Source organism: Equus quagga, chromosome 2 (assembly GCF_021613505.1).
Source record: "Equus quagga isolate Etosha38 chromosome 2, UCLA_HA_Equagga_1.0, whole genome shotgun sequence".
In the NCBI taxonomy this organism is placed as follows: domain Eukaryota; kingdom Metazoa; phylum Chordata; class Mammalia; order Perissodactyla; family Equidae; genus Equus; species Equus quagga.
This window is the reverse complement of record NC_060268.1, coordinates 184,806,755-184,816,334: the sequence shown is the minus strand read 5'-3', so window position 1 is coordinate 184,816,334 and position 9,580 is coordinate 184,806,755.

Here is a 9,580-nt window from a genome sequence, read left to right as displayed (position 1 = left end):
GGCCGTGCAGGCAAGGGCCAAGGCCTCAAGACTCCACCTGGGTTCTAGTGTCAGGAAGCTTCTACAGCGCCTGGCCCACCACCCCACCCCACATGCACTCACTCCTGCTTCACATCACAGCACCTACCCTTGTGCCTGCTGCATCTCACGCATGTGCTTTATGTCATACACACGTGCATGTTGGATCCATCATCCACACACACACACGAGCCTTTGTCACGCCAACTGCTCCCTGGTCCTCTGATGGAGCCTGTGATGTCTAATCAGAACCCTTGATTTTTGTACACGGTCAGCTCCGAGGCAGGAAGTCCCCTTGCTCCCCATAGGAACAGCTGTGATTTCTGAACTGGGCCCATTTTGTTACTTCCCCGTCTCTTCGGAGTGACAAGACTCCTTCCCTAGTGGGGTTATGGCACCTTGAAGTGCGTTGGCTCTGCTCTGGGCCAGTCAGGAAGCTGGTAATTTGCCACCTCTTATTTCATCCTTGCACAATCTCAAAAAGCTCTTCTTCAACTTAATGATATATTTTAATTTTTATTAAATCCACCCTAAGAGCAAGTTGCACACTTCTTACAAAGTAACTCTCTAGTTATTAAAATATGAATTTCTGCTAATTCACAGGGTCCACCAAGCCCTGCTGATGCCCTGCCCCATGCAGGCCTTGTCTAATTCTGGATGCTTCCAGAAGGACCTGCCAAACAGACTGGCGGCCCCTGCTGGAGAGTGGAGTGTGCTCCAGGGATCATGCTCCCCTTGGGGGCTCCCTTCTGGACTCACCGTGCAAGCTCCTTCTCCATGAAATTGTCTTTTCTTGATACTACTTTCATGCATTGATTTTCCCTCCTTGCACTCCCAGAGGTTGTTTTCCTTCCATGTCTCGAGGGTACCTCGTTTCACCTGTTTATAGGGAGGGAGGTGATACCACTAACCCAGGGCCGCCTTTGCACGTTGACTTCTTTGAACCTCCCACAACCCAGTATGGTGGGAATGACCCACTAAAATGAGGAGGAAAATGCATTCTGAGAATTCAGTCACCAGTAGGTGGCAGAGCATTTTTGTCCATGGACAGCCAGCTGGAGCGGCCTTTGTTTTGATTGTTATAATTTTCAGAGGTTTTATGTACTGCCCATGGTAACCATGAAGAAAATATGTATAGAATATACAAAGTGAAAGGATGGAAAAAGGTACTCCATGCAAATAATGTCCAAAAGAAAGCAAATGTGGCTATACTACAATGACAAAATAGGCAAAAGTCAAAAATTGTTACAAGAGACAAAGAATGCTGTTATAGGAGGACGTGACGGTTAATTCGCCAAGAAGATATAACATTATAAATATCATGCACCCACATCAGAGCTCCTAAATATGTGAAGCAAATACTGACAGAATTGAAGGGAGAAATAGACAGATCTATAAGAGTAGTAGGAGACTTCAACACCTTCAGTGCCGCACTTTCAATAATGGAAAGAATGACCAGACAGAAGATCAGTAAGGAAACAGGGGACTTGAACAGCATCATAGGCCTTCTGGACATACCAGCCATATACAGAACACTTCACCCAGCAACAGCGGAAGACACATTTTTCTCAAGGGCACATGAAACATTCCCCAGGATACACTATATTGATAGGTCACTAAACAAGTCTGAATAATTTTTATTTTATTTTATATAAGCAATATTTTATTATAAAGTACATAAAATTATTTTACTTGATTTGTACTAAATCGATATAACTTGACTGCCATTTCAAAGTCCTTACATTTAAATTATTTTTTTTACATTTTTTAAAATTTATTTTTATTGCACTAACATTGGATTATAACAATATATAACTTCCAGGTGTATACCGTAATATATTTCAAAGTCTGTGTAGATTACATCATGTTCACCAGCCAAAGATTAATTACAGTGCATCACCATGCATTTGTGCCTAATCACCTCTTTTGTCCTCCTGCCTCCCCACTTCCCCTCTGGTAACCACCCATCCAATCTCTGCTGCTATGTGTTTGATGGTTGTTGTTTTTATCATCTACTTATGAGTGAGATCATACGGTATTTGACTTTCTCCGTCTGACTTATTTCACTTAGCATAATACCATCAGGTCCATCCATGTTGTCACAAATGGCTGGATGTCATCATTTCTTATGGCTGAGTACTATTCCATTGTGTATACACCACATCTTCTTTATCCATTCGTCCCTTGATGGCCACCTAGGTTGTTTCCAAGTCTTGGCTATTGTGAATAATGCCACGATGAACATAGGGTTGCAAGTATCTTTATGCATTTGTGTTTTCAAGTTCTTGGGAAAAATACCCAGCAGTGGAATAGCTGGATCATATGGTAGATCTATTTTCTGAGGAAAATCCATACTGCTTTCCATAGTGGCTGCACCAGTTTGCACTCCCACCAGCAGTGTATGAGGGTTCCCTTCTCTCCACATCCTCTCCAACACTTGTTCTTTCCTGTCATGTTAATTATAGCCATTCTGATGGGAGTCAGGTGATATCTCATTGAAGTTTTGATTTGCATTTCCCTGATAGCTAATGATGTTGAGCATCTTTTCAGGTGCCTGTTGGCCATCCATATATCTTCTTTGGAGAAATCTCTGTTCAGATCTTTTGCCCATTTTTTAATTGGGTTGTTGGTTTTTTCTGTTGTTGAGATGTATGAGTTCTTTGTATATTTTGGATATTAACCCCTTATCTGGCATATGGTTTGCAAATATCTCCTCCCAAATGTTAGGTTGTCTTTTTGTTTTGTTGATGGTTTCCTTTCCTGTGTAGAAGATTTTTAGTTTGATCTAGCCCCATTTATTTATTTTTTCTATGGTTTCCCTTGCCCAGTCAGACATGGGACTTGAAAATATGCTGCTAAGACCAATGACAATGAGCATCCTGCCTATGTTTTCTTCTAGAAGTTTCATGGTTTCGGGTCTTACATTCAAGTCTTTAATCCATTTTGAGTTGATTTTTGTGCATAGTGTAAGGTAGTGGTCTACTTTCATTCTCTTGCATGTGGCTATCCAGTTTTCCCAACACCATTTATTGAAGAGACTTTCCTCTCTCCATTGTATGCTCTTGGCTCCCTTGTCAAAAATTAGCTGTCCATAGATGTGTGGGTTTATTTCTGGGCTCTTGATTCTGTTCCATTGATCTGTGTGTCTGTTTTTGTGCCAGTACCATGCTGTTTTGGTTACTATGGCTTTGTAGTGTGTTTTGAAATCAGGGAGTGTCATACCTCCAGCTTTGTTCTTTTTTCTCAGGAGTCCTTTGGCTATTCAGGGTCTTTTGTTATTCCATATAAATTTTAGAATTCTTTGTTCTATTTCTGTGAAAAATGTTGTTGGAACTTTGATAGAGATTGCATTGAATCTGTAGATTGCTTTAGGAATATGGACATTTTAACTATGTTAATTCTTCCAATCCAAGAGCATGGAATATCTTTTCACTTCTTTGTGAATTCTTCAATTTCTTTCAACAATGTTTTATAATTTTTGGTGTACAGATCTTTCACCTCTTTGGCTAAGTTTATTCCTAGGTATTTTATTCTTTTTCTTGCAATTGTAAATAGGATTATATCCTTAATTTCTCTTTCTGCTACTTCGTTCTTAGTGTATAGAAACACAACTGATTTTTGTATGTTGATTTTGTATCCTGTGACTTGACTGTATTCCTTTATTATTTCTAAAAGGTTTTTAGTGGATTCTTTAGGGTTTTCTATATATAAAATCATGTCGTCTGCAAATAGTGACAGTTTCATTTCTTCTTTTCCAATTTGGATCCCTTTTATTTCTTTTTCTTGCCTGATTGCTCTGACTAGGACTTCCAATACTATGTTAAATAAGAGTGGTGAAAGTGGGCCTCCTCATCTGGTTCCTGTTCTTAGAGGGAGAGCTTTCAGTTTTTCTCTGTTGAGAATGATATTAGCTGTGGGTTTGTCATATATGGCCTTAATTATGTTGAGGTACTTTCCTTCTCTACCCATTTATTTCTGCCTCTTCCGCCTTAGTCAGGATGGTTCCTTCTTGTGGGGGTTCTTTTTATCCAGTTTACAGTTTTCTCTCCAGGGTAATTTTTCCAAGAATCGTTGTAACTTGGCTGTGTTCATGGGATGAGGTGAGATCAGAGTCTGCCTACACTGCCATCTTCATAAGCTCTTCCTGAATAATTTTTAAAAGGTTGAAATCATACAGTTTAAATAGATTGAAAACATACAAACTATCTTTTCCGATTACATGGAGTGAAACTAGAAACCAAGAGCTAAAGGAAAACTGGAAAATCCACAAATACATGGAAATTAAACAATCAATGGGCCAAAGAAGAAATCACAAGGGAGATTAGAAGATATTTGAGACCAACAAAAATGGAAACACAGCATACGAACACATATAGGATGCTGATAGCAGTGCGAAAAGGGAAATTTACAGATGTATACACTTTTGTGAAAACGGATTTCAAATCAACAACCTAAATTTACACCTTAAGTAACTAGAAAAATATGAACAAACTAAACTCAAGGCTAACAAAAGGAAGGAAATAATAAAGATTAGAATAGAGATAAACTAAATAGAGACTAGTAAAACAATAGAGAAAGGCAACAAAACCAAGAGTTGGTTCTTTGAAATATCAACAAAATTGACAAATCTTTAGTTGGATTACTTAAGGAAAAAAGGAAGAAGATTGAAATAACTAAAATTAGAAATGAAAGGGGGGGCATACAAGGTATTTTACGTAAATAAAAAGATTATGAGTGGAACTCTGAGCAATTGTATGAAACACACACACACTTGCCATCAACTGATCTTCAACAAGGATGCCAAAAACAGACCATGGGGAAAGAGTGGTCTCTTCAATAAATGGTGTTAGGAAAACTGGATCTCCACATGCAGAAGACTGACACTGGACTCTTCCCTCATGCTGTATCTAACGATCAACTCACAGTGGATGAAAGACATAAATAGAAGACCTGAAAACATAAAACTACTAGAAGAAAACATAGGAAAAAAGCTTCTTGACATTGGTCTGGTCAATGAGTTTTTTTGACATGATACCAAAAGCACAGGCAAAAAAAGCAAAAATAGACAAGTGGAATTGCATTAAATTAAAGAGCTTCTGCACAGCAAAGGAAACCATCAACAGAGTAAAAGGGCAACCTACATATTGGGAGAAAATATTTACAAACCATATGTATGATAAGAAGTTAATATCCAAAATATATAAAGAACTCATACAAATCAATAAGAAAAAACTTCCAAATAACCCAATTAAAATACAGGCAAAGGACATGAATAGACATTTTTCCAAGAAAGACATACAAATGGATAGCAGTTATATGAAAATGTGCTCAACATCACTTATCATCAGGGAAATGCAAATCAAAGCCACAATGAGATATCACCTCACACCTGTTAAAATGATTATTATAAAAAGACAAGATAACAAGTACTGGTGCAGATTTCAGAAAAAGGAACCTTTGTGCACTGTTGGTGGGAATGTAAGTTGGTACAACCAGTATGGAAAACAGTGTAGAGTTTCCTTAAAAACTTAAAACTAGAACCACCTTATGATCCAGCAATCCCACTTCTGGGTATATATCCAAAAGAAATGAAATCAATATCTCAAGGAAATATGTTAACCCCCAGGTTCATTGCAGCATTATTCACAGTATCCAAGACATAGAAACAACCTAGAGCTCTATTGATGTATGAATAGATTAGAGAAGGTGATGTGTAACTATATATGTATATCTATAGAGGAATGTTATTCAGCCTTAAAAAAGAAGGAAATCTTGACATTTGTGACAACATGGATGAAGCTTGAAGGCATTATGCTAAGTGAAATGCTTAGCTTTTCACTAAGCATAATGCTTAGCGTTGTGCTAAGCCAGACAGCAAAAGACAAATACGGCATGATCTCACTTACATGTGAAAACTCAAGCAGACAAGCTCACAGAGGCAGAGAGCAGAAGGGTGGTTGCCAGGGGCAGGAGGGAAGGGGAAATGGAGAGATGTTGGTCAAAGGACACAAAGTTTTAGTTTTGCAAGGTGAATAAGTTCTGGGGATCTAATGTACAGCAATGTTACTGTAGCTACCAACACTGTATTTTATACTTGAAATGTGCTAAGAGGATAGCTCTTAAGTGTTGTCACCACAAAAAGAAAAAGAAAAGAGAATGGTAACTAGGTGAGGTGATAGATGTGTTAACTAGCTTGATTGTGGTGATTATTTTGCAATGTAGACATGTATCAAAACATCAAATTGTACACCTTAAATGTGTACAATTTATTTGTAAATTATATCTCAATCAAACTGAAAAAAAGAAAAAAGCATTAGGCTATATTAAAATTTAAAATTTTTGTTAAAAAAGTATAAACAAAGTTAAAAGATAAGCTACGTATAGGGTGAAGAGATTTATAGTGATATATATGACAACCTCAGCTTAGTATCCATAACTTCTAAAAACCTTCTGGAAATTAACAATGAAAGATAAGGAAGACTTCTGGTTCTGGTTCTGCATATAAGGAGCTAGGAAGTCACCACTCCATCTTAACGAGGAAAAAGCTGGACAGACTGAAAAATCGACCATTTTTCTCAGCTGCATAGGAGAGGGGAGGGCAGGGCAAACCGTGCTCCCCAAGATTGGAGAGACAGACAGGCAAATACAGGGGGTCCCAGCTTACAGAGCAGAGACTCACGAGTGCAAACTGCCATGGAACCCAGTGCAGGGTAGGAAAACCTGAACTGGAAGAGACAAATTGCAGGAGGCTCCGTGGAGACGTCTCAGAGTTAAAAACTCCAGGGGGATCCAGTCATATGGGGGCCTCCACAATATGTGAGATTTACTCTAGGTGCTTGACCAAGTTCCCACAGTAAATATCCGAGAAAATCTCCTCATGCTTCCAGCATGGGGAGGGGAAGATCCATGTTGTGATACACCAGAGCAGTCTGTTCTTCTTCAGAGGGCAGGCCTCAAGGAAAGGAGTTAAGAGAGCCTGAGCTGCTGAGGTTTTACCAGAGCCTCACTGACCTGGGGAAGGGACTACTCAACTCAGGCCCACTCTAGCCACCCTGTCCCACTTGGCAGGGGGAGAAAAACAGAAACCCTTGTGCAGTTCCCAGTCCAGAGACACAGGCTCACTGAAAGACTGAGCCCTATCACAGGACTTAGAACGCGCCCCTCCCTCCGTCTCACCTCCACTGCACTGAAGGCCCATTTGCAGCAGTTCCTTTTACCTGGGACATCATGTCCAGCTATCAAGAAAAAATTTCGAGTCTTACCAAAAACCAAACAGCACAGAGTGAAGACACAGAGCGAGAATCAGACCCAGACAAGTATCAGACCAAGAATTTAAAACACTGTGGTTAATACGCTAAGGGCACTAATGAATGAAGTAGACAGCGTGCACAGAAGATAGGCAACATAAGCAGAGAGATGGAAGTCCTAAGAAAGAACCAAAGGGCAATGCTAATGATAAAAAACACTGTAACAAAAATGGAGAAGGCCTTTGATGGGCTTACCAGTCAACTGGACATGGCTGAGGAAAGAATCTCTGAGCTAGAGGATATATCAATAGACTCCTCAAAAACCAGAATGCAAAGAGATCAAAGACCAAAAAAAGCCAGAATGGAACATCCATGGACAGAGGGAAACCGCAAAAGGTGAGACATACATGTAATGGGAATACCAGAAGGAGAAGAAAGAGAGAAGGGAACAGAAGAAATATTGAAACAATAATCACTGAGAATTTCCCCAAATTGATGTTGGATACCAAACCACAGATCCAGAAATCTGAGAACACCAAGCAGGATAAATGCCCAAAAAAACCCCACAAAAAACAACTCACTACACCCAGGCGTATCATTTTCTAATTAGAGAAAATCCTGAAAGAAGCCAGAGGAAAACAAACCCACCCACAGAGGAGCAGAGACAAGAGTCACAGCCGCCTTCTCCTCAGAAACCACACAGGGAGGATGAATGGAGTGAAATATTCAGAGTGTTGAGAGAAAACCCACCAGCCTAGAATTCTGTATCCTGCAAAATCATCCTTCAAAAGTGAAGGAGAAATACTTTTGCAGACAAACAAAAATTGAGGGAATTTGTTGCCAGTAGACCTGCCTTGCAAGAGTGTTAAAAGAAGTTCTTTAGAGAGAAGGAAAATAATACAGATCAGAAACTCAGCTCTACATGAAGTAAGGATATTTATATCCTTTATATGTAATTTATACTTTATACTTTATATGTAATTTATACTTTAAAGTATGTATTTTCTTCCTTATGTATGTTTCTATGCTTATGTTACAGATGTAAGTGAAATGAATAATAATGATGATACAAGGTAAGGAAGGAATTAGGATTTTGTTGGTATAAGGTACTCATGCTACCTGTGAAGTGGCACGGTGCTACTTTAAAGATGACTTGGATTAGTTACAAATGTAAACTCTAGGCCAATCACTATAAAATTTTTAAAAAGAACAATAAGTGATGAGCCAGCCCTCATGGCCTAGTGGTTAAAGTTCGGCATTCTCACTCCTGTGGCAGCTTGGGTTTGTTTCCTGGTCATGGAACTGTTACCAAAACCGAAGTGGGTTTCCTCCTGGGGAGTTAAGTCAGACTCTCCACCAGAAGTAGTTGTCTTATAAAGTAAGGTATGTTTGCAGCAAATAGGAGACCATGAGGAATCATTTCTAGAGTCATGGCATCCCCAAACAGAGGGAAGCAGGGACCTTTTATTTCTGATGGGGAATGAATATTCAAAAGGGAGATGTGGGCATTTGCTTGTGCAGTCTCAGGTGGAAAACTTGCTTCCACATACACTGCAGCTGATGGTAATAAGGCCTAAGCTCCTCCTGGAGAGATCTTAGCATTAAAAATAAGGCAAAGGTCATAGGCATCGCTCTTGTGGTGAGGCTTGGTCTGGTCCAGGGAGGTTGGTGACTGCATCTCCTTAACATCACAAAAGGAAAAAGAACAAGTTGGAAAAACAGTTAAAATATCCAAACCCACCCTTGAGTTCCTTGGGGTAATTAGTCGGTGACAGAACCACACCACCTGTCTGTCAGTAGCCATGCTGTGGTGGCAGCTCACATAGAAGAACTAGAAGGACTTACAACCAGAATATACAACCATGTACTGGGGTTTTGGGGAGGGAAAAAAAAAAAGAGGAAGATTGGCAGCAGATGTTACCTCAGGGTGAATCTTTCCTTGCAAACAACAACAAAAAAACCCCAAAACGCAGGACCCAACTATATGCTGTCTACAAGACAGAACAATATACCCAATGACATCTGCATCTTAATCCCAGAACCTGTGAATATGTGCTTCACATGGTAAATGCACTTTGAATATGTGATTAAGTTCAAGATCCTGGGATGGGGAGATTATCCTGGGTTATCTGGGTGGGCCCGATGTTATCATGGGATCCTCCTAAGAGGAGGCAGGAGGGCCAGTCAGAGGGAGATTGGAAGATGCTACACCGCTGGCTGTGAGACATGACTCACTCGGGAACACTTTCTTAGAACTTTCAGTGTTCTGAGGGCTCTGCACGCCTAACCTGTCCACCCTCATCTATGCAGTAGAC